This window comes from Nycticebus coucang, chromosome X (assembly GCF_027406575.1).
Source record: "Nycticebus coucang isolate mNycCou1 chromosome X, mNycCou1.pri, whole genome shotgun sequence".
In the NCBI taxonomy this organism is placed as follows: Eukaryota; Metazoa; Chordata; class Mammalia; order Primates; family Lorisidae; genus Nycticebus; species Nycticebus coucang.
In genome coordinates this window covers 68,186,033-68,212,770 of record NC_069804.1, presented here as the reverse complement: position 1 = coordinate 68,212,770, position 26,738 = coordinate 68,186,033, and the positions used below count along the sequence as shown (strand labels likewise).

General features: G+C 39.3%; 1 protein-coding gene and 1 pseudogene across 6 annotated transcripts in view; one reads left to right on the top strand and one right to left on the bottom strand.

Annotated features, from left to right (window-relative positions):
• The window catches only part of ARHGEF9 (Cdc42 guanine nucleotide exchange factor 9), a 368,607-nt gene that overhangs the window by 261,750 nt on the left and 80,119 nt on the right, over positions 1 to 26,738 (top strand). The window lies entirely within an intron of this gene.
• Positions 14,798 to 22,686, bottom strand: LOC128577569 (chromobox protein homolog 3-like; annotated as a pseudogene).

Genomic DNA, 26,738 nt, shown 5'->3' with positions numbered 1-26,738 from the left:
AGTGGATTTGTCCAGTTGTATCAGAGGGGTAATAAAGTTCCCAGCTATTAGGGTGTTACAGGTATCATATTATTCAGTCCAAATGAGGTCTGTTTCATAAATCTGGGAGTATTTTAGTTGGGTGCATAAGTATTAGAATTATAATTGAAATGTTCTCTTATTGTATTGTTCCCTTCATCAGTATGAAGTGACTATCTTTGTCTTTCTTAACTTATAGTTGCTTTAAATCCACTTATTTCTGAAAAGAAGATTATGACCACTTCTTTCTTCTGAGTTTTTGTCTAAAATATTTTTTCCAGCCCTTCACTCTGAGTCTTGTTTTATCTTTCAAGGATAAATATGTTTCCTGGACATATTGATGGCTTGGTTTTCTTTTTCTTTTTTTTCCTCATTTTTTTATTAAGTCTTTTGTACATAGATCATATATACATTTATGCCAATTTCAGTGTGTTGATTATTTGTACAAATTGGAGTGCTTACATCATACTAATCAATATAGCTTTCACCTTATTTACCCAATTATAGCATTAGGACATTTGTGTTCTACACATGATAGATCCAACTTGTACTTGCAATATGCTCCATAGTTGTGGTCCCCCTACTATCCCCTACAATCAGCCAGCCTGTTTATATTCAGTGGATAATTCAAGCCATTTACATTTATTGAGTTAATTGATAAGTATGGTAGAGTTCCATTCATCTTTTATTGTCAAAGTCCATTGATTACTTTTATTTTTTGTGCCATTGTAGAAACTAACTTTTGTCCTTTACTTTCTGGGTGTTTACTTTGCTCATGATCCCTTGTGAAAGTCAGTGTGCTAAATAAGTCTAATTATTTCCTGCAGAGCTGACCTTGGTGTGGTGAATTTTCTTAATGTTTGTGTATCAGTGAATGATTTGTTTTCTTCATTGATTTTGAAGCTTAGTTTAGCAGGGTTCAGTATTCTGGGCTAAAAATTGTTTTGCTTATGAATGTGAAAGATAGATGATCATCCTATTCTGGCTTGAAAAATTTTAACTGAAATGTCTGCAGTTACCCTAATGGATCTTCCCCCACAAGTCAATTGGTGCTTATTCCTGACTACTTGCAGAATTTTCTCTTTTATCTTGACTTTGGACAGGTTCATTATTATACGTCTTGGAGATGCACTGTTCACGTTAGACAACCTGGGGTTTGATATCTCCCTAAAAGGGGTATGTTGGAATCTTTGGTGATACTTGGGAAATTTTCATTTATAATATTCTCCAGTGGAGCTTTCATTTCTTTGGGACATTCTTCTTCAACTTTAGGTATACCTATATCATCATATATTTGAAATTGAGAATTCCCATAATTCTCTGAGTGAATGTTCTGCTTAACCTCTCTTCTTTTCTGCCTCTTTAACTGCCTGGGTTAGCTCAAGAACTTTGTCCTCTCTCTCTGAGATTCTTTCCTCTTCATGGTCTAATTTGTTATTGACAATTACTATTGCATGTTTAATTTTCCTAATTGACTCCTCCAATTTTTTAAGTTCCACTGTAGCTTTTCTTTATTCTTCATAACTTTCTTCCATTATTTGGTAATGTTTTTTTTTTTTAATTTCCTTTGATTATTTTCCAGTTTCTCTTCATTTCCCTTCATTGTTTTTGAAATCTATATTTTAAGTTCCCTTTCTGTCATTTCTGTTATTTCTTTTCAGGTAGTATTCTCAGTGGTAGCTATCTCATGATCCCTTGGGGAGGGGTTAGTCTATTCTGGTGTTTCATGTTGCCAGAACTTTTCTGTTGGTTCTTCCTTATTTCCATTTTCTTCTTGTTCATGTCCTTCCTCTACTTTTTCCTCTCCCTACTTACTTCTCTTTAAATTACCTTGTCTCTGTGCTTAGGTGTTGAAGTGTCTTTCTGGTATATGGACAAAAGGAAGTGAAAGTAAAGAGTGAGAATGGAGAAGGGAAAGAAAAAGATACAGAAAAAAAGTGGGGTGTGAAAAGAAAAAATTGAGAAAAAAGGAAAGAAGAAGGACAGACAGAGTGAAAGGAAGAGGAGATATAGTGGTGTTCAGCAGAGTTCGTTGACCCACACTTACAATTCCAGCCCTCTGGGGGGCTATGATGCGTGGGTCCCTCATTGTTGGGAGCTCCTTATCAGCCTGGGCAAAAGCAAGACCCCATCTTCACAAATACAGAAAAGAATCAATAGTATGTTACAGTGGGGACCTACCCATATCATCTTTCCAAAGTCCCATGCTAGAAGGACACCCTAGACCATGAGCTCATGGCTTCCTTCAGACAGACCAATGCTGCGACTCCCAGCCCAGGCCTCAGAGTGAAAGTCTGTCCCATAAATGGAATAAAAAATGAAATAGACTAAAGTAGACAAGAGAATAGAATAAAAAATAATAAAAATGCATCAAGAAAATTAAAAATAAATTATATAAGATGAAGAAAAAGATAAAAAAGTAAATATTAGTTGTATGAGAAATATGTATGGGAAATACGAGGAATGTAGAAATATCTCTATAAAAGAGAGAAAAAATGGCATAAAGAAACAAAGAATAAAAGAAGAAGAAAAACCATAGCAGAAATGGAGGAGCCCATGCTATTAAAGAAAAGTAAAAATTAAAAAAATATAAAAACAGATCTAAACAAGACAAAATAAAAAACATCAAAATTACTAAGGAAAATAATTGGAAAAGAAAAAAAGAAAAAATGTGTGTATGCATATATTGTGTTTTTGTGTGTGGGTGTGTGTGGACACCAGGTGGCTCTGTAGTGTTAGTAGATGCAGAACACAGACACTGGTTTTGCCACATAAGATGGGGGCCCAAAGCCACTGTCTAGTTGCCTAGGAGACCTGGTCCTGTCTCTCTGATTTATTTGCCCTCAATCAGGTCTTAGTCATTTCACTAGCATTCAATCCCTGTTGGGATTGGAATCCTAAAGTTCTCACCAGATTTCTTGGAGGCACGTCCTGACCTTCCAGTCAGTGCCCCATGACAACAAAGTGGCTTTCCCAGGGGTGTCAGAGCCATTCATCTCACCTCAAGGATGGCTGCCTGAGCTCAGCAGGTGGGCCAGAGCCATCTGTGCACTAGGACCCTGTGGACTATTCCTCCCAGGTACCCTCACACAATGGCAGTCAGTTAGTTGCCTGTACCCAGGCCCTTGCCTTCTGTGCTGGTCTTACTCAGCTCCTAGCCTCCTCGTTGGCTCCTGGACTTCCTTACTGCTCTGCGCCTCTGGAGTGATGTTTCAGGGCAAGATTATCCAGCCAGAGGTCACTAGAGTCCTCTCTACCCAGTCTCTCTGTTAGTGGCTGGTAAGGAGATGTCTCTAGTCTGCCATCTTGCCCCCTCCTTCTGTTTTTCCATTCTTTAGATACTTAACTTAGGATAATGTTTTCCACTTCTATCCCAATTGTTGCAAAATCATTAAATAATCTTTCTTTGTGGCTGAGTAGTATTCCATGTTATACATATACTACATTTTAAAAATTTGCTCCTGTATTGATGGGCATTTGGGTTGATTCCACATCATTGCAATTGTGAATTGTACTGCAATAAATATTCAAGTACAGGTATCTTTTTGAGAGAAAGACTTATTTTCTTTGGGGGAAATACACCATAATAGGCTGGATCAAATGGTTGGTCTGCTTTTATTCTATGAGGAATATCCAGATGTGCAGTCTTGTCTGTGGGTGTGTATGGACACCAGATTTTACTAATGTGCAGTCCCACCAATGGTGTTCCTTTCTCTCTGCATCCACCCCAGCATCTATCACTTTTGACGTTTTTAATGAAAACCATTCTACCAAAGGTTAGGTTATCTCTCATTGTGGTATCCATTTCTGTTTTCCTGACGATTAGTGATGTTGAACATTTTTTTCTTCTTCTTGGCTATTTGCCTGTCTTCTTTGAAAAGCTTCTGTTTATATATTTTTCCCACTTTCTATGGTGTTGTTTGATGTCTTCATGTTGATTTTTTCTTGAGTTCTTTGTAGATTTTTAATAACACTTCATTGGATTTATAGCTTGGAACATCTTGTCCCATTATATTTGTTGTCTATTTGCTTTGACTGTGCAGATACTTTTCAATCTAATCAAGACCTTTAATTTATTTTTGTTGTTGCTGGGATTGCCACTGGGGTTTTCTTAATAAATTTGCTAAGTTTATAGTATAGCCCTCAGTTGACTCTTATCTACAGGTACCACTTGCCAGCCTGGAGGGTGAACTGGAGTCCAGTATAATCCATGCTGTCAATTACACAATGCTGGGAAAAGAGATAAGCTTCTAGATACCTTCATCTCCCCTTCTTGGCATGAGGCACCTGCCCACATGCCTGATTCAAACACAATTTACAAATAACTAGCATTTAAAAAAACTAGAACAATAAGGCTATTTATAACCAAAGAAATCATTCAGAGTATTGGCCCCTAAAAGCACTACAAGCATATCAAACAGTTTAGAGTCCTATCATTAAGTGTGTGGGGGGGAAGTCCCATCTGAATAAAAGTAAGTTGAAAAATAAGAAGTGACAGCTTCTCCAGAGGAGAAGGAATTAGCCTAAGAACTCTAGCAGAAGAAAAAAAGAGTATAGCAACTGCTCCCCAAATATTCCAGTTCGTTATAAATACATCCTAACCAAAAAGAAAATTCTGAAATGATAGATAAAGAATTCAGAATGTATGGGGGAAGGCAAGTTGTCTAACTAGAGATATCAATTTCCAGATCATCCCAGAAAGGAGAAAAAGTTTCAGGCAAAAATGCATAGCCCAGGTAGAATACTGAGAGAAGCATGTCAGAACCCACTGGAGATCCCATGGAAATAAGTTACAAGACTTTGACAAAGATTGACTGCCAAGGAATTTAGAATCCCACAAAAAGGTTAGGGTAGGAGTGTTTATCTTTCCTCCCCCTAATACCTACATCATAGTGCTAGCTCTATAACTCTCAGACAGCTCCTTTCCTTTCCCAAGCCCAAGTGCTGGTTCCCTCAGCAACCTGACAACTTATGAATAAATCAATGTTCTACCAGCCCTCACAGAGTTGCCTCCCCCTACCTCATACTCAAGTGAAGGAAGTGGAAACCATACTGCTTGTATACCCATCCTGTGCCTCTGTCCTTCAGTCCTCTCGTCTCTGGATTCTAAACAAATATTCTCTAGACATCACTTGGACTGTGACAACCACCAACGTCCAGTGGGGTACAGGAGAGCTGCCAAATTCTAGGCATTATGGCCTGTGGGGGCTGACCCAAGGGGACAGGAAACTGCCATAAGCCATAGTGCTTTATAGAACAAAGGAAAGTGGAGCATATACTCTCCTCCACCTGAGAGCCTGTGGCTTATGATCTGAAGTTGTCAGCAGCCCTCCCAGTACATGGGTGTAGAGTGGAGTCTGTCAGGCCAGGCAGTGTTCCCACCCTGAAGCAAAAGCAGCATTGGATCCCAGGAGTGGCCATACAGATGCTGGCTTCCCTGCCACCAACCAATCATTGCTGTGGGCATAGCCACATCCACTTTAATGATGGTTTGGCACAATTGTGCCACTGGAGATTGTGCTACTGGATGGCCAATCTCAGGCTTATAGGGGGAGTACTCTCTCTCTAATAACTGTGCTCACTGTGCCTGGGTTTTGCATGGAGGGTGCAGCTCCCTCCCTTCACAGGGAGGTAATGATTTTGCAATTGCCTTGACCAGTATATCTCAGTCCATGACTCTTTGCATTTCTGGATCCAGAGCTAACATTCTACAGCTCACACTCGGACAACAATAGCCTCATGGGACCAGTGGGTCTTGGGAGTGCTGTGAGATTCCTGGAGCTTTTACATTCAGGGCAGGCCACTTCTAAGTGGCAAGAAAGTACAGCATACCAAAGAGCTCCTGGGGACAAAGGAGACCAGAGTACCGGTTTTCCTTTATTCAGAATTTTCTCTTCCCCCCTACTGCTACCAGTGCAGCCACAGTTGTTCTCAAGTAGGGATGGTGTGACGAGGGGACAATCAAACCAAGTCATTTTGGAGTAGTTGCTCTCTCTGAAAGTGTGGCCACCATACTCAGGCTTCTATGGAGAGTGGGGCTCATACCTTTTCCTTTTAAAAAACTGTAGCTTCCTATGGAAAGCTTCCTATGGCAAACCAAAAGCTGTCTATTTTAAGCTGGTAGTAGGTTTTCCCTGATGCCATCTGGAAAGAGATGATTTTGTGAGTCCCACAACTATATTACAAAGTGGAAGAAAAAGTGACTCTATCTGAATTGAAAGTCATGAGCCCTGGATCTGTTTTACGGTAGAGAGGGAAATAGCATATCTGCCTACCTAAGCTGGGAAGCTGGATCTCTCCTTTCTCTCTTGCCCAATATTGCTGATGCAGCTATGGCAGTAGCCAAGGGAAGGACATGAGGTTAATTGGAGGCACTGGTGCAGGTGCCCCAGAGCATGATCAAACCAGGACATTTGGGAGGGGATGTCCCCCCCAACACCCTACACAGCATGCCCACCACAACCAGGCTTATATTGAAGGTGGGCCCACTGCATTTCCCATTAAAAAGCCACAACATACAGCAGAGTATAGGCAAGAGGACCGACAGCATTTTACTGGCTTTATGAGTGGAGCCTGTTAGGATAGAGATCTGACGGTCATGTCTTCCTAATGCCATCAGCTACATTATGGTCTGCAGGAAAATGGCTATCTGAAATGAAAATCAATAGTGTAATAGGGAGAAACTGGTTCATTCCCCTTCTCTTCTCCCTTCACCCCTGACAGAGACCTCAGTGAAATTCAACATAAATTCCCCCCTTCACTCTCATTAGGGATGGTACTGGGTATAAGGGATCACTGTAGGAGGGTGAGCTTAGTGATCCAGATTTGATCCCCAGGCCTGAGCAGGAAACACCTGACAGAAGGCATTCCACAGACTAACTGAGATCAAGAACATACCCACAAGCTTCCGCTGTAGCCAACTCTTACACATAAGTGCTACCTACTGGCATGCAGTAGTTGAACTATAGCCTAGTAGTGTTTCACTGCATAAATACTATTGATAACCAAGGAACACATACAGATCCTTGGCTCCCTGAGAGTACCTCAAATTGAAGCTAAATGAACCAAAATAGCATACATTTCAGGCACATCCCAAGGGGGAAACATAAAAAGAACAAATAAAATAATAACATTCCACCCAAATGAAAGTGTAGTCAAAAGTAAGGAGTATCTTTTCCAAATGAGACAGAACCAGAGCAAGAACTCTGGCAGTATGAATAAACAGACTTCTTTGAAACCCCCTAAAAGATGACACTAACTTTCTAGCAGTTGATCCCAACCACAAGTTAATTGCTGAAATAACATATAAAGTATTCAGAACATGACTTATAAAGAAGGTCAATGAAATCCAAGAGAAAGTTGAAAACTAACATAAAGAAATCAAAAACTAATTTAGGACATGAGTGAAAATTTTCCTAAAGAAGTACATTTTTTAAACACCAAACAGAATGTTTGTAAATGAAAGACACATTGATGGATTTACAAAGTGCAGTTGAAATCTCAAACTTTCCTGTCTATAATCACAGCATTTTGGGAGTTAAGAGTGGGGAGTATTACTAAAGGCCAGGAGTTCAAGCCAGCCTGGGAAACATAGCAATACCTTGTCTCCACAAAGAATAATAATGATAATAATTAGCCAAGCATGGTGATGTGCACCTGTAGTCTCAGCTACTTGGGAGGATCAACTGGAGGATCACTAGAGCCCAGGAGGTGGAGTCTACAATGAGCTATGATCATGCCATTGCACTCTAACCCAGGTCACAGAGTGAGACCCTGTCTCCACCCAGGGAGGGAGGAAGCAAGCTAAAACAATAGATGAGACCGATCTACAGAGGTAATTGCAGAGCTTGAATGCAAGCTTTTTTTTTTTTTAATTATCAGACAAAAATAGGGTAAAAAATTTAAAGAAATGAACTAACTCTGTAGGAAATAAGGAATAACGTAAAATCCCCAAACCTAAGAAACCTCAGTATTTCTGAGGGAGTAGAAGAAAAAGAAAAAAGCTTAGAAAACCTACTGGAAGGAATAATTGAAGAAAACTTGCCTCGATTTTGCAAGAAATTTAGGCATCCCCATAAAGAAACTCAAAGAACACCTGGCAGATTCATTGCAAAATTGATACCACTAAGGACCAAGGATTTCACCAAGGATTAAGATTTCAAGTATGTGTTGAAAACAATTACCTCTGCTGAAGTGTAATTTTTGGTGGTATATCTATAAACTACCCAGGCAACCTTAATGTCCTTATTGATTTTGGAACTGTTAAATTAATTTTGTGCATCTCTATACAAATGACAGATAGTCATTGGGCTAACTAATACCAACATCAAGGAAAGAATTCTAAGTGCAGAAAGACAAAATCATGAAATAATTTATGAAGAAAAATCTATCAGAAACCTAGAAGCCAAAATCTTCTCATCAGAAACCTAGAAGCCAGAATGGATTGAGGTTGTATCTTTAGCCTTTTCTTCTTTCCATCATATAGATGTACAAAATTAATTTAACAGTCCAAAAATTAATGAAGACATTAAGGTTGCCTGGGTAGTTTATAGATATACCATCAAAAATTACACTTTACCAGAGGTAATTGTTTTCAAAACATGCTTGAAATCTTAAATTTCAGGCCTCATTTATATGAATTAAGTGCACTTTTACATTTTTTTTTAGGTTTGAACATTTTTTTTTAAATTTAATTGACCTTTAAATTTCAGATTAAGATATGGTTACAAATGATTAGGCTACATTGTTTGCATTTATTAGGTAAAAGTCCAAGTTGTAGTTGAACCCTTCACCCAGGAGTTGTGCCATATACCCCAACATTGTACTCATTAGGTGAGAGTTCACCAACACCCCTTCCTCCTACTTGAATTAATTGTGTTGTTTTTTTCTTATGTGAGCACATAGTACTTCATTTTCTAGTTTAATATTAGTGTTGAGTACATTGGATGCTTGTTTTTTCCATTCTTGTGATACTTTACTTAGGAGGATGTTCTCCACATCCATCCACATAAACATAAAAGATATAAAGTGTCTATCTTTCTTTATGGCTGAAAAGTATTCCATGGTGAACATATACTACATCATGGATTCATGGGCACATGGGTTGTTTCCACATCTTGGCGATTATGAATTGAGCTGTGAGAAACATCCTCGTGCAGATGTCCTTATGGTAAAATGTTTTTTTTTATTTATTTTTTCTTTTTTTGGTAGATAACCTAGTAATGAGATGTCAGAATCAAATGGAAAGTCTACTATTACCTCTTTGAGGATTCTCCATACTTCTTTCCAAAGCAGCTGTGTTAGTTTTCAATCCCACCAACAGTATATTAAGTGTTCCCTTTTCTCCACACCCACACCAGCATTTGCAGCTTTGGCACCTTGTGATGTGGACTATTCTTACTAGGAGTAGGTGATATCTCAAGATGGCTTTGAACTGCATTTCTCTGATGATTAGGGATGGTGAACATTTTTCATGTGTTTGTTGACCATTCATGTATCTTCTTAGCGGGAGATTCTGTTTATATATCTTGCCACATATGAATAGGGTTATTTATTGTTTTCTTGTTGATTAGTTTGAGTTCTCTGTAGATGCTTATTATTAGATCTTTGTCACATTTGTAGCATGCAAATATCTTCTCACATTCTGAAGCTCATCTGTTTGTTTTAGTTGTTGTTCCCTTAGCTGTGCAGACGCTTTTGAGCTCGATCAGGTCTCACTTATTTATTGTTGGTGTTGCTGTGATTGCCAATGGAGTCATCATAAAATCTTTTCCTAAGCCAATTTTGTCAAGAGTTTTCCCACACTTTCTTCTAGAATTTTTATTATTTCATTTCTTAAATTTAAAACTTACCTAGCATGAATCATTTTTTAGCAGTGGTGAAAAGGAGGTACTTGGCTAGTGTCAGCCTTTTCCACTTGGCTAACCTGTTCTCCCAGCACCATCTGTTAAATAGGGATCTTTTCCCCAGGATATACTTTTGTTTGGTTTATTGAAGATCAGATGGTGATATGTGGCTGGTATTATCTCTAGTTTCTCTATTCTATTCCATAGATCTGTGTCTCTACGTTTGTGCCATTACCATGCTATTTTGATAACTATAGACTTGTAGTATAGCCTGAAATCTGGCAATGTGATGCCTCCAGATTTGTCTTTACTTCTAAGATTGTATTGGATATTTCAATTTTTTTCTGGTTCCATATGAAACAAAGTACTATGTTTTCATATTCTTCCAAGTACACATGGTGCTTTAATGGGGATTGCATTAAATCTGTAGATAGTTTTGTGTAATATGGACATTTTAATGATGTTGATTTGTCCCAGCCATGATTATGGTATGTGGTATGTTCTTCCATTTATTAACTTCTGGTATTTCTTTTCTCAGGGTTTCATAGTTATATCTGTAGAGATCCTTCCATCTTTTGTTCAGTATATTCCCAGGCATATCATTTTCTTTGAAGCTACTGTGAAGGGTACTGTGCCCTTGGTTTGATTCTCAGCTTGATTGTTAATGGCATGTATGAAGACTACTGATTTGTGGACAATAATTTTGTATCTCTAGACATTGCTGTATTAGTTGATCACATTATGGAGACTTGTGATTGAGTCCCTGAGGTTTTCTATGTACAAGATCAAATCTTTGGCAAAGAGCAATAGTTTGACTTCTTCTGTCCCCATCTGAATGTCCTGGATATCCTCTTGCCAGATTACACTGGCTAGAATTTCTAGCACTATGTTGAATGGTAGTTGGGATAGTGGACATCCAGGTCAAGTTCCAGTTCTAGGTGGAAATGCTTTCAATATTACTCCATTCAGTATGATATTGGCTGTGGGTTTGTCATAGTTTAAGAAATGTAAGTTTAAGAAGTATCTCATATATGCCTGTTTTCTTAAGCGTTCTTATCAGAAAAGGATGCTGAATTTTGTTAAATTCTTTTTCTGCATTTATTGAAAGGATCGCATGGTATTTGTTTTTGCTTCTATTTATGTGTTGAATTACATTTATAGATTTACATATGTTGAACCATCCTTGCTTCCCTGCAATAAAGTCTACTTGAATGTAATATACCAATTACATATTCTGTTTTCTAGGATTTTGTTGAATGTGTTTGTGTTGATGTTCATTAATGATATTGGTCTATAGTTTTCTTTTCCTGGAGGGGGGGTCCTTTTCTGGTTTTGGTATAAGGGTGATATTTGCTTCACAGAAGGCATGTGGGATGGTTCCTTCTTTCTCAATGTTTTGGAATAGGTTCTGCATTATACGTACAAGGTCTTTGTTGAGGTTGGTGGAATTGGGTGTAAAACCGTCTGGTCAAGGGCTTTTCTTTGTTATAAGCTTTTTATTGTTGTTGAAATTTTGGTACTTCATATTGGTCTGATCAAAAGTTCTAATTCTTCCTGATTGAGTTTAGGGAGGTAGTGTGATTACATGTATTGGTCCATTTCCTCCACGTTTTAAAATTTCTGGACATCGAGTTTTCTGTAGTAATCAGTGGTCACTTCACACTGATGAAGGGAACAATACAATAAGAGAACATTTCAATTATAATTCTAATACTTACGCACCCAACTAAAATACTCCCAGATTTATGAAACAGACCTCATTTGGACTGAATAATATGATACCTGTAACACCCTAATAGCTGGGAACTTTATTACCCCTCTGATACAACTGGACAAATCCACTATACAGAAACTAACCAAAGATATAAGCCCAAGAACAATTGGGCTTAATAAACATATACAGTACACACCATCCCAATGCTAAGGAATATATGTTCTTATTGTCAGCCCTGGATCATACTCCAAAGTAGATCACATCCTAGGATACATGCCAAACCTCAATAAAATTAAAAGAATTGAAATACCTCTTATCTTTTCAGACCACAAGGCAATAAAGTCGGAAGTAAACTCCAACAAAAATTTTCATCCCCATAAAAAAGTATGGAAACTAAAAAACCCTATGCTGAATGATAGTTAGGTCAAGGATGAAATAAATGAGCTGGGTGCCGTGGCTCACACCTATAATTCCAGCACTTGGGATGACGAGGTGGGTAGATTGCCTGAGCTTACAGGTTTGAGACAACCCTGAGCTGGAGTGAGACCCCATCTCTAAAAATAGCCAGGCCTTGTGGTGGGCACCCGTAGCCCCAGCTATTTGGGAGGCTGATGCAAGAGAATTGCTTAAGCCCAGGCATTTGATGTTGCTGTAAGCTATGACACCATGGCACTTTACCAAGAGTGACAACGTTAGACTCTGTTAAAAAACAAAACAAAACAAAACATGAAAGGAGGAAATTATTAAATTCCTAGAACATAACAACAATGAAGCTACAAGCTTCTTCTCCTTAGGTGGTTGATTTGCACTCTGAGATGTTTTGTTTCAATTGAGTGGTACTAGAGTTCTGTAATGACATATAGTATTTGTATTTCTGGGTTTCTTGCAATGGTTGTGAAATTCTTCACTGTTTTAGAGGTCTCCTTCAGATGTTTTTATGATTTGTAGGTCTTTCTGTGTATATATTTCCATATCTTTCTAAGATATTGCTGTGCTTTTTCTCTCTTCTTTTCTGCCTCTTTAAATGACCAAGTTAGTTTTAAATGCTTGTCTTTGATTTCTGAGATTCTCTCTTCTCCATGTTTTACTCTATTTATGAGACTCTATTATGTTTTGAAATTCCTTGAATGCCTCTTTCTTTTCCTTAATTGTAGTTCTGCTATATTCTTCCTAATTATGTCCATATGTTTGGTGATATTATCTTTAATTTCATTGATTTCTTGAAATAGTTTTTAGAGTTGCTATTGGATTTCTCTTTTAATGTTCTTTTCAATTCCATTCATCTTATTTTCCACCCATATTCTGAATTTCATTTTTGCATTTTGACAATGTCTCTATGAATGGCATTTTCAGCTATATCTCCCTTGCAATATCTTGGGGTAGTTTATCTGCTCTGATTTTTCATGTTGCCAAGGTTCCTATGCTGATTCCTTTGCATGTGTATTTTCAATATATTTATACACTTCTCTCAGTTTTTAATTTATATTTTTAAGATGTCCTTAAATTTTTGTTGAAAGATAGTCTATTTGTGATCCCTTAGGCAGCTCCCAGGAGGCAGTTGAGGCCTGGATGTTTGAAGATGTGCCAACCAATTGGTGCAACTCTCTGCCAGCAATAATGGTGTTTAACTGGCTCTGGGGAATTTTGAGTATTGAGTTAGTTATACTGCTGACAGAACTGGCTGCCCTGATGCACAAAGCTTTACACACCCCTCTGGGACTTGACAGTGCCAATCTACAATCTACAAGTGCCCTTGTTCCTCTAGCTGCTCAGCAAGTATTGGGGCTATTTGGCTCCCAATTTTATTTATTTTTAAAGGAATATAGGCATATTTATTAATATTGTTCACCATTATTTACAATAAAGTAAACAGTATACATTTGGATGACCCTCAGATTAGTATAAAGGTGTTTCTTTTTTTTTTTTTAATGCCTTCTGCTCAACCAGTAATCCAAATACTGAAAAATTTGAGTCTATACGTAAGGAATACGTTGGGATAAAGAAAAAAATCATGCAGGTCAATAGTTTAGATTACAAAGTTTGTTCACCTATTTATGTCAGCAGGTGTACAACTGCCAACATTGCTTAACCATATGATTAGGTTTCTTTTCTTCTTTCCTTTTTTTTTTTTTGAGACAGTCTGAAGCTGTCACTCTGGGTAGAGTGGCATGGTGTCACAGCTCACAGCAACCTCAAACTCTTGGGCTTAAGTGATAATTTTGCCTCAGCCTCCCAAATAGCTGGGACTATGGCTGCCCGCCACAATGCCCAGCTATTTTGTTGTTGTTGTTGTTGTTGCAGTTGTCTTTGTTGTTTTAGCTGGCCTGGGCTGGGTTTGAACCACCAGCCTCAGTATATGTGGCCAGTGCCCTACCCACTGAGCTACAGGCGCTGGCCCCTGATTAGGTTTCTATAAGCCAAGTCTATGAATGGCTTACTAGAGGAATCGTTAATGTCTGTTTAACTAAGTCTTCCCTGTTTACCTCATTAGAGCACACCAGGACTTAACTAGTTTCCTTCTCTGGGCAGGAAGATAGTTGATAATGATAAAGTTTTCCTTTTAGAAATTTTGTAAACACAATTTTGCATTTATATGACTATACTTATAGATACAGATTCTGAGATGGCTGCCTTTAAATTATACATTTAAATTGTGTAGTTAAGAATCAACTATTTGATTTGAAACATTATGGCTTCAGGAAAAATTTCTATTCTTACATTGCTCAGAATGATGGTATTGCAGATACCTGTGATTTTTGTTTTGGTGAATGTTTAAAATCAAAGACAATCACTTACACATGCATGTGAAGTATGCACATATAGAAACAAATTTTTTAAAAAAGAAACCCAGAATAGACCTTAGGCATAGAAGTAAATGCAAGTTCTGATTGAATAATGGCTATGGAAATTTCTCTTAGCATTTAGAAAAGCTGTTCTCTAATGCAGAGGGAATAATATGCTATGGTGTCAAATGTTCTTTTCTGATAAAGGAAGCAATTAGAGGAAGCTTTTATTTATTTGTTAAAAATAGCCAATGTTATTGATGCTAGCCCTCCTCCCCCAAGATTCTCTGAGTACTACTTTCAAAATGAACATATCAGACTTGATTTATTAGAATGTAGTTATTTCTTCACACTTACCGATCATAAACCAAGACTCAAATTTTTTATATACCTATAGTACACACACACACACACACACACACATTGTTTATTTATTATTATTTAGCTTCATCTTCCAAGCAAGAATGTCAATTTAGTCTCTCTTTATAAAAAATAATAACAATTTGAGGACACTTCATATTTGCCTCTTTTGCTGGCAACAAATCTGACTTACCTGAATCTTTCCATTTCATAAGAAACATTAATTCTCCACTGCTGTATGTAGCACCAATTATTCTTTCAGTATAAGGACCTCTGGCATAGCCTCTTGGTTTGGCAGCATCACTTTTCTTCTTTGATTTTTCTATCATCAGATTCATTGTCAGATAAAGATTTTCTTTTTGTACCATCTTTTCCTTTACCAGCTTCTTTTTGTTGTTGTCTTATTTTTTTTATTAAATCATAACTGTATACCTTGATATGATCATGGGGCATCATACACTTGCTTCATAGACCATTTGACACATTTTCATGACAATGGTTAACATAGCCTCCGTGGCATTATCTCAGTTACTGTGCCAAAACATTCACATTTTACATTTACCAAGTTTCGCAAATACCCCTGTAAGATGCACCACAGGTAAGATCCCAACAATCGCCCTTCCTCTACCCACCACCTCCCTCCCTCCCCTCCCTTTCCCACTTCCCCAAATTGTTATATTGTAACTGGGTTATAGCTTTCATGTGAGAGCCCCAAATTAGTTTCATAGTAAGGCTGAGTACATTGGGTACTTTTTCTTCCATTCTTGAGATACTTTACTAATAAGAATATGCTCCAGCTCCATCTATGTGAACATGAAAGAGGTAAAGTCTCCATCTTTCTTTAAGGCTACATAATATTCCATGGTGTACATATACCACAATTTATTAATCCATTCATGGATCGATGGGCACTTGGGCTTTTTCCATGACTTAGCAATTATGAATTGGACTGCAATAAACATTCTGGTACAAATATCTTTGTTATGTTGTGATTTTTGGTCTTCTGGGTATATGCCCAGCAGAGGGATTACAGGATTGAATGGCAGATGGATTTTTAGATCTCTGAGTGTTCTCCATATATCTTTCCAAAAGGAATGTATTAATTTGCATTCCCACCAGCAGTGCAGAAGTGTTCCCTTTTCTCCGCATCCACGCCAACATCTCTGGTCTTGAGATTTTGTGATATAGGCTAGTCTCAGTGGAGTTAGATGATATCTCATAGTAGTTTTGATTTGCATTTCTCTGATGATTAAAGATGATGAGCATTTTTTCATATGTCTGAAGGCCGTGCGCCTGTCTTCTTCAAAGAAGTTTCTCTTCAAATCCATTGCCCAGCCTGCGATGGGATCCCTTGTTTTTTTCTTGCTGATGCGTTTGAGTTCTCTGTGGATTCTGGTTATTAAAACTTTGTCAGACATATACCCTGCAAATATCTTCTCCCATTCTGAGGGCTTTTTGCTTGCTTTACTTACTGTGTTCTTGGCTGTGCAGAAGATTTTTAGTTTGATCAAGTCCCAGTAGTGTATTTTTGAAGCTGCTTCAATTGCCCGGGGGGTCCTCCTCATAAAATACTCGCCCAGACCAATTTCTTCAAGGGTTTTCCCTGCACTCTCCTCTGGTATTTTTACAGTTTCATGTCTTAAGTTTAAATCTTTAATCCAATGAGAGTCTATCTTAGTTAATGGTGAAAGGTGCGGGTCCAATTTCAGTCTTCTGCAGGTTGCCAGCCAGTTCACCCAGCACCAGTTGTTAAATAGGGAATTTTTCCCCACTGAGTGTTTTTAATTGGCTTGTCAAAAATCAAATAGCGGTACGTAGCTGGATTCATCTCTTGGTTCTCTATTCTCTTCCAGATATCTAATTCTCTGTTTGTGTGCCAATACCATACTGTTCTGATTACTATCGATTTGTAGTAAAGTCTGAGGTCTGGTAGTGTGATTCCTCCTGTTTTATTTTTATTTCTGAGTAATGTCTTGGCTATTCAAGGTTTTTTCTGATTCCATATAAAACGAAGTTTTGTTTTTTCAAGATCTTTAAAATATGACAGTGGAGCTTTAATAGGGAGTGCATTGAAATTATATACTGCTTTGGGTAGTATGGACATTTTAATAATGTTGATTCTTCCCAGCCATGAGCATGGTATGTTTTTTCATTTGTTAACATTTTCAGCTATTTCTTTTCTTAGAGTTTCATAGTTCTCTGTATAAAGATCTTTCACGTCTCCTGTTAGGTAAATTCCCAAATATTTCATCTTCTTTGGCACTACTGTGAATGGGATAGAGTCCTTAACTGCTTTTTCAACTTGACTGTTGTTGGTGTATATAAAGGCTACCGATTTATGGATGTTGATTTGGTAACCTGAGACGCTGCTGTATTCCTTGATCACTTCTAGGAGTTTTGTAGTAGAGTCCCTAGTGTTTTCCAGATACACAATCATATCATCTGCGAAGAGTGAAAGTTTGATCTCTTCTGACCCTATATGGATACCCTTGATCACCTTTTCCTCCCCAATTGTGGTGGCTAAAACTTCCATTACAATTTTGAAAAGCAATGGAGACAATGGGCAGCCTTTTCTGGTTCCTGATCTGAGTAGAAATGATTCCAATTTAACTCCATTCAATATGATATTGGCTGTGGGTTTGCTGTAGATGGCCTCTATCAGTTTAAGAAAAGTCCCTTCTAGGCCAATTTTCTTGAGTGTTCTGATAATGATGGGATGCTGGATACTATCAAAAGCCTTTTCTGCATCGATTGAGAGAATCATATGGTCTTTGTTTTTTAATTTGTTTATGTGCTGAATTACATTTATAGATTTACATATATTGAACCAGCCTTGAAACCCTGGGATAAAACCAACTTGGTCATGATGTATAATTTGTTTGATGTGTTGCTGGATTCTGTTTGTTAGGATCTTGTTGAATATTTTTGCATCTATATTCATTAGTGATATTGGATTATAATTTTCTTTTCTTGGGTCTTTTCCTGGTTTGGGGATCAGGGTGATGTTTGCTTCATAGAACGTGTTGGGTAGTCTTAGTTCTTTTTCTACCTTTTGGAACAGGTTGAGTAATATGGTACTAATTCCTCTTTAAAGGTTTGGTAGAATTCCAACGAGAAACCATCTGGTCCTGGGCTTTTCTTTTTAGGGAGGTTTTGTATAGTTGATGCTATTTCTGAACTTGATATGGGTCTGTTCAACATTTCCACTTGATTCTGGCTAAGTCTTGGAAGGTGGCATGCTTCCAAGTATCGGTCAATTTCCTTCAGATATTCATATTTCTGAGAATAAAGTTTCTTGTAATATTCATTAAGGATTTTTTGGATTTCTGTCGAGTCTGTGGTTATTTCGTCTTTGTTGTTTCTGATTTATGATATTAGAGACTTTACTCTTTTTTTCTAATTTCGTTGGCCAAAGGTTTATCTATTTTATTGATCTTTTCAAAAAAAACAGCTTTTTGATTTATTGATCTGTTGTATTATGCTTTTGTTTTCAATTTCATTTAATTCTGCTCTAATTATCGTTATTTCTTTTCTTCTACTGGGTTTGGGGTTGGAATGTTCTTCCTTTTCCAGTTGCTTTAATGGAAATGTCCCATTAATTTGTTAACTTCTTCTCTTTCCATTCTTTTGAGGAAGGCTTGCACTGCTATAAATTTCCCTCTTAGAACTGCCTTTGCAGTGTCCCAGAGGTTCTGATAGATTGTGTCTTCATTGTCGTTTTGTTCCAAAAAATTGGCGATTTCTTTCTTAATCTCATCTCTGACCCAGCTATCATTCAGCATAAGGTTATTTAACTTCCATGTTTTTGTATGAGTATGCAGATTCCTGTTGTTACTCAATTCAAGTTCTATTCCATGATGGTCCGAGAAGATGCAAGGAATAATTTCTATTCCTTTAAATTTACTGAGGTTAGACTTGTGACCTAAAATGTGGTCAATTTTGGAGTAAGTTCCGTGGGCTGATGAGAAGTATGTGTATTCAGTTTTGTTGGGATGAAATGTTCTGTAGATGTCTGCTAAATCTAAATATTGGATGGTTAGGTTTCAATCTAAGATTTCTTTGCTCAGCTTCTTGCTGGAGGATGGATCCAACACTGCCAAAGGAGTGTTGAAATCTCCGACGATTATGGAGCTGGAGGAAATTAAGTTGCTCATGTGTGTTAGAGTTTCTCTTATAAATTGAAGTGCATTCTGGTTGGGTGCATAGATATTAATAATTGAGATCTCATCATATTGAGTATTACCCTTAACAAATATGAAGTGACTATTCTTGTCCTTCCTTACTTTTGTTGGTTTAAAGCCTACTGTATCTGCAAATAAAATTGCAACCTGCTTTTTTCTGATTACCATTTGCCTGAAATATGGATGACCATTCTTTCACCCTGAGTCTGTATTTGTCTTTTAAGTTAAGATGTGACTCTTGTATGCAACAAATATCTGGCTTGAGTTTTTGTATCCTGTCAGGTAACCTGTGCCTCTTTAGAGGACAATTTAAGCCATTCACATCAATGGAGAGCATTGATGAGTCTGGTGGAATTTTGGGTATCGAGTTTTTCAAAGGTCCAGTGGACATTTTTAATCCTTTCACCGGTGTGGAAGTTGGAGTTTGATCTGAAGTTTCTGAGTGAGTTTACTTTTGTGGTATAGGATTGTTTTGGTCATTGTGGAGGATAGGTCTGAGAATATCCTGAAGAGCTGGTTTACTTATGGCAAATTTTTTCAACGTATGAATGACATTGAAGTATTTAATTTCTCCATCATAAATGAAACTCAGTTTAGCTGGATACAAGATCCTGGGTTGAAAGTTATTTTGCTTTAGGAGATTAAAAGTCGATGACCACCCTCTTCTGGCTTGAGAAGTTTCAGCAGAGAGATCTGCAGTTATTCTAATATTCTTTCCTTTGTATGTAATGGTTTTCTTTCACCAGGATGCTTTGAGAATCTTCTGCTTCATACTAACTTTAGTGAAGGTAATTATGATATGCCTGGGGGATGACTTATTGGGGTTGAATCGTGCTGGGGTTCTGAAGCTGTCTGCTATCTGAATTTCAGATTCTCTAGGCATGTCTGGAAAATTTTCTTTCAAAATTTCATGCGGAAGGGTCTCTGTGCCCTTCGAGGCCACTTCATCATTCTCCAAAATCCCCATTATTCGTATATTGCTTTCCTTGAATTATCCGAGAGTTCTCTGAGTAAATGATCGGGTTTTGCTCTCCATTTGTCTTCCTCTCTGAGAGATTGGGAGCATTCGAAGACTTTCTCTTCAATGTCAGAAATCCTTTCTTCTGCTTGTTCCATTCTGTTGCTGAGGGATTCTACTGTATTTTTCATATCTTTGAGGGCTGTAAGTTCTTGCTTCAGTGTGTCTAAGTCTTCGGTGGTTTTGTGTTTAAATTCGTTAAATTCTTGAGACAACTTTTGAATTTCTCCTCGAATTCCTAATTTCATTTTATTTATCTTGCCTGCAATCCAAATTCTTAATTCGATTTCTGACATCTCAGCCGGTTGTTTATGAATGGGATCTTCAATCACATCTGCCGTATCTTTTCTTGGGGTGGTTGGTCTGTTCTGGTTATTCATGTTACCAGAGTTTTTCCGCTGATTCCGCCCCATGGTTATTCTACTCCCTTTGATTTTTGCCCTGGGGCTTTATTGAGGGCCCGTACAGTGTTGTTGACTGAGAAACTGGGGCCCTGTCTTGTGTGGTTGGGAGAAGTGGTTCTGTCTTATTTTCAGTTGGTTTCTGTTCAATCCTATTGTAAATTTACTCTGGCTTGAAGTCTCAGCTGTGTGGAAATACCAGCAATTAAGTCACCCCGCCCGCCCACCTCTGGCACCAATATGAAAAGGAAAAGGAAAATCAAACCTTCCTATAACCGCATACCCGGGGCACTGCCTGAAAAGTCCTCAGTCTATTAGTTCAGTTCAAAAGGTCCAAATGGATTGTCTCAATCAGCACCTGTCTCGGGTGGGAGATTTCAAGAGGTCTCTGGGAACTGGATCACAGGTGTCTGGTGACTCCTCTGATATGGCTTACTCCAGTGCTGTGTGTAGTCAGGAGGAGCCACCTATCAAATAGATCAGTCTGGGAAGGTTGATGTCTCCTTCCCCACTTTGCCCCTCCATCGGACCCAGTCACTCGTATCTCTGCAGATGGCTAACCCAGTTGCCTGTAGTGAACAGATACTCCAGTGGTTTGCACCTGCCTGAATTGCAAGGAAGTCTGCCAGGCCCCTGCAGTCTGCCGCTATCTAGCAGGAGGAGATGGGGCCTGACATCTTTGAGTGCTTGATGCAGGTGTTGCTGGGGAGGTGTTCACTCAGGCTTAGCCCCGTCCCTGATTGATGTTGCTAACAGAACAGAACAGACAACTTTGCGGGGTTCTGTCTCTGTTTCTACTAAAATCGCCTACAGAAGACGGGCTGTTCTGAGTTCAAACGTCTTTGGTGTTGGAGGTTTGTGTCCGATTACCTCTCTGAGTCGGCCCTGCCCTGGAAGCTTTCCAGTTTTGTGAACAGCGTCAGGCAATTCCTTTGCTCACTGGTGGCCTCCTTTGGTTGCCCAGGGAGACAGGGGATGTGGCTTTAGAATATCCAGAAGTGAGCCGTTTTGCTGTTAAAGAAAAAATGGCTGTTGATTTGCCTCCAGGAACTGCCACTCTGGTGTGGGCACCCAGCTGACCCTTTTTTCCTCTGTCTCGCACCCCAGAGTCAGTACTGAGCGGCCACGGTTTATGCTCTGTCCACACCCCTCGAGAGATCTCCCATGAATGCAGACTCCTGGGGGCGGGCCCCCAGACCCCTGGGTGAGAGTGGGGGGAAGCTAGAGTTTCATTCAGTTTTATGCCTGGCCGTATTGTTGCCCTGAGAGGGCTGCTGCACCACACCACAGGGAAGTGCCGCCAAGGCGTGACTCCCCTCAGCTGAGTGCCCTATCCTCACTTGCGTGTCTCAGAGTCAACGCTGACCATTTGCGGCTCGGTCACTGTGCACTCCCCTTGAGAAATCACCCAAGGATCCGAACTCCCGGGGGAGAGGCCCCCAGACCCCGAGTGAGAGTGGGGGAAGCTAGAGTTTCATTCAGTTTTATTCCTGGCCGTATTGATGCACGGGGAGGGCTGCTGCACCACACCGCAGGGAAGTGCCGCCGAGGCGTGACTCCCCCTTAGCTGGGCGCCCTCTCCTCACTCGCGTGCCTCAGAGTCAGTGCTGACCAGTTGCAGCTCGGGGACTGTCCAGTCCCCTTGAGAAATCACCCAAGAATCCGAACTCCTGGGGGACAGGCCTCCAGACCTCAGTGAGTGGGACGGGAGTGTTGGGGTTTCAGGGTTGCCGGCAAAGGATTTTTAAAGTTTTATACAGTTTTGTGCCTGGCATGAGAATGCCATGGCACCCTAGTATGGGAGGTAGGTCCAGTTTTTAGAAGGTCTCTCCTGTGGAGTTTAGTGGGAGGGCCTTTAATTTCTGCCCGTTTGTTTAATTGTGGAGCTCTTGAGCCGGTCTCATGGGGGAGGGGGACTCCCGTCCGCTTGGTGGTAGATTTTGTACGTTTTGTTTGTGTCCTTGTGATCACAGCTTGCCTCAGCGGTGTTGATGTGCATTCTTCAACCTTCTCTCTTTGTGCGGCTCAAATCCACCAGGACACTTACTGAATTCCTGTCCCTTAACTCTCCTTCTGGATGGGAGCCTCTGTTGAAAGCTGGCTTCAGTCCACCATCTTGTCTCTCCTCCCCCCTTTACCAGCTTTTTGAGAATTAATAAATGCTTTAGTTAACTCTTCAGTTAACTCTGGACAATCTAAATTTTCTTCAGGTTCCCAGGTATTGTCAGCATCTGTAAATCTCTTCCAATTTAGGAAATACTCCACCTTCCCATTGACTATTTGTCAATCCATTACATTTTCTACCACAAATTCTTCAGGCTCTGCCTCTACAACATTTTAATCTTTCTATTCTGCTTCTTTCCCATTTTTTTCAATTTGGTTTTATTGCAAACTTGAAGAGTTGTTATTTACTGCATCAAAGCTGCCCTGTCACAGGTCTACCGAATCTTTCTTGGCTCTAAATTTAGAATGCACTCAATGCCTCATCTGAAGGATGATGTCAAGTTCAGAGGCAGGGGTAGCTCCAGGATGTGGAGCTTGCCCCAACCCTTCCTGGACCTGCCAGAGCAAAGCAGTAGCTTTTTACACAGTTTGCCTACTTGGCAGGAATTTTGTACTATTTGGATACTAAAACAAGCTGGCTGGTATAAGTTCCAAGGTCCCAGGGCATGGAGCTCCCTGTGCCCTTTCCAGGGACTGTCTATATATGATGCAGCAGCTGTTTGTTATCCTGATCTACTCATCAGGGTTTTAATTCTGTTTTGAAAGTAAAAGTTGTGGGCTGAAATCAGATTCAGAAGCCCCAGGATATGGAGCTCACTGCTCCCCTTCACTATTGATTGTTTAAATGAGCTTCTGCATATACTTGTGGCCTTTCCCACATATAGCCTTGCAAATATCCCTTTTAGGGCTATACCTTGTGAGGGTCCCTGAAGACCAGCCTTGTTTTCTATAAGCTGGCTGGCTTGGACCTGGTGCAAGACCTCCAGGTCATGTTCCTAGGCTGGGGGTGGCTCCCAGATAGCAATAGATACTGTTCCAAGCAGAGTGTCAGTCCTGCCCACAGCATATTAAAAATTTTGCAGCTTTTGCTTGTGGGTGTGGTAGGGAGTCTTAGCTTGCCATATGCTTTCCATGATTTCCCAGAGTAGGGTCTACCAAGGCTAAACCCTCCCCTGTCCAAGCTGCTAGGAGCTTGGTGGCAGAACCTCCAGGAGGAGTGCACAGAAACCAGTTTGAGCCACTCTACAGGATGGAGAATGATTCTTCCAGCAGGATCAGAGTCCACCAAGACCCTGCCTTACCAATGTTAGTGTAGTTGAGACAGTTTCCTCCTGTAGTAGTGTGTGGGGCACTTCCAGTTGACTGGGCCACACAGTGCAGAGGACCCTCTGAGTTCCCTTCTGGTATGGTGGGAGACAAGGCATATCTTCCTTTCCTTTTGAAGCCAGCTATAGATCCTGCTGGTTCCTGGTGAGAGAGAAAGAGAACTCTAACCCTTACTTCTGTGGTTCCTATGCTGTCTGGCTAGGGTCCAAATTTCCTTTGCCTTTCTGGTGCCTGGGGGTGGGTGGCCCTTCCAGACTTTCTGAGCTGGGCTAGAATTCCAACTATCCTGTGCAGAGGGAAGCAGAGGGAAGCAGGTAGCAAAGTGGATTGGTTTGTAGCTACAAACCTACTCAAGCCAAAATTGTTCACTATTCAGTCAGGCAGGAGTGCGACCCTGAAGAGAATAAGTCTAGCTGTAGGATAGGTGGCTCTTTGGTCCCTTGTGGTACTCTACTGTGACTGAGGGATCATATGTGGTTCGCTGCTTATGGAAAGCCCAGGGGTAGGGGAATGAGGTCACTCTTACCTTTCTATTAGGCTCCAGGTTCCTCCAACTCTGGTCCATTCCATAACTGTTTCTGCTCTCTCCCTTCCTCTTTATTATCTTCCTCCTCACTTTTTGTCATACTGGGGTTATTGAATGTCTTAATTTCTTCTCCCTGTGTTCTACCCCCCACACACACAATTTCAATTACTTTGAGTTTACTTCAGTCCAGTTTTTCTCCTTCTAGATGGAACCTTTTGACCAAAGCACCCTCTAGTCAGTCATGTTGCCCCTGCCTTTTCTCTTTAGCCTTATTAAGCAAGATAAATTTTCAGGCAAGAGTTTTCCATCCAACAAAACTACATTTCATAAATGAAAGAGATATTATGTCTTTCCCAGATAAGCAAATGCTGAGGGAATTTTTTCACCACTAGATCAGCCCTGCAAGAAATGCTTAAAAGGCTTTTAAAAATCTCATAAAAGATTGTCTTTGGCCAATTTTCTTCTACTAAATCATAGTTGTGTACATTAATGCAATCATGGAATCATGGGTACAATGTACTGGTTTTCTATACAATTTGAAATATTTTCATCAAACTGGTTAACATAGTCTTCACGGCATTTTCTTAGTTATTGTGTTAAGACATTTATATTCTACCCCTAGTAAATTTCACATGTACCCTTGTAAGATGAACCATAGGTGTGGTCCCACCAATTACCCTCCCTCCACCAATTCTCCCACCTTGCCTCCCCTCTCTCTCCCCTTTCCCCTTCTTTTGGGGCTGTAATTGGGTTATAGCTTTCATATGAAAGCTATAAATTGGTTTCATAGTAGGGATGAAAGGCTGCATAATATGCCATTGTGTACGTATACCCCAAATTTTTAAGCCATTTGTGAGTTGATGGGCACTTGGGCTTCTTTCATTACTTAGCAATTACGAATTGGGCTGCAATAAACATTCCGGTACAAATATCTTTGTTATAATGTGATTTTTGGTTTTCTGGACATATACCTAGTAAAGGAATTGTAGGATTGAATGGCAGGTCTATTTTTAGATAACTAAGTGTTCTCCAAACATGTTTCCAAAAGGAACATATTAGTTTGCATTTCAACCAGCAGTGCAGAAGTGTTCCCTTTTCTCCACATCCATGCCAACGTCTCTGGCTTTGGGATTTTGTGATGTGGGCTAATCTTACTGGAGTTAGATAATATCTCAAAGTAGTTTTGATTTGCATTTCTCTGATGATTGAGGATGATGAGCATTTTTTGTATGTCTTTGGGCCATGCGTCTGTCTTCTTCAGAGAAGTTTCTCTTCAAGTCCCTTGCCCAACCTGAGATGAGATCACTTGTTCTTTTCTTGCTATTACATTTGACTTCTCTGTGAATTCTGGTTATTAAACCTTTGTTGGAGACATAACCTGCAAATCTATTCTCTCATTCTGAGGTCTGTCTGGTTGATTTACTTATTGTGTTTTTGGCTGTGCAGAGAAGCTTATTAGTTTGATCAGGTCCCAGTAGTATATTTTTGTTTTTTCTTCCATTACCCGGGGCGTTCTTCCTCATAAAATATTTGGCCACATTGGTTTCTTCAAGAGTTTTCCCTGAACTTTCTTCTAGTATTTTTATGGTTTCATGTCTCAAGTTTCAATTTTTCATTTAGTCAGAGTCTTATCTTAGTTAATAGCGAAAGGTGTAGGTCCAGTTTCAGTCTTTTACAGGTCGCCAGACAGTTCACCCAGCACCATTTGTTAAATACAGAATCTTTTACCCATTGAATATTTTTAATTGACTTGTCAAAGATCAAATAATGATACGTAGCTGGGTTCATTTCTTGGCTCTGTTGCATACATCTATCTCTCTGTTTTTGGGCCAGTAACATGCTGTTTTGATCACTATTGATTTATAGTATAGTCTGAGGTCTGGTGGTGTGATTCCTCCTGCTTTGTTTCTATCTCAAAGTAATGTCTTGACTATTCGAGGTTTTTTCTGATTCCATATAAAACAAGTATTATTTTTTCTAGACCTTTAAAGTATGACAATGGAACATTAATAGCAATTGCATTGAAATTGTATATTGCTTTGGGTACTATGGACACTTTAATAATGTTGATTCTTTGCAGCCATGAGCATGGTATGTTTTTCCATTTGTTAACATTTTCAGCTATTTATTTTCTTAGAGTTTCATAGTTCTCTCTATAGAGATCTTTCACATTCTTTTGTTAGGTAAACACCCAAATATTTCATCGTTTTTGGCACTACATGGACAGAATAGAGCCCTTGACTGTTTTCTCAACATGAGTATTGTTGCTATATAGAGGCTACAGATTTATGAGTGTTGATTTTGTAACCTGAGATGCTGCTGTATTTCTTGATCACTTTTAAGAGTTTTGTAGTAGGATCCCTGGTGTTTTCGAAATATACAATGATATCATCTGAAAAGAGTGAAGGTTTGATCTCCTCTGACCCTATTTGTATACACTTGATCACCTTCTCTTGCCAGATTGGGATGGCTAAGACTTCCATTACAATGGTAAAAAGCAGTGGAGACAATGGGCAACCTTGCCTGGTTCCTGATCTGAGTGGAAATGATTTCAATTTAACT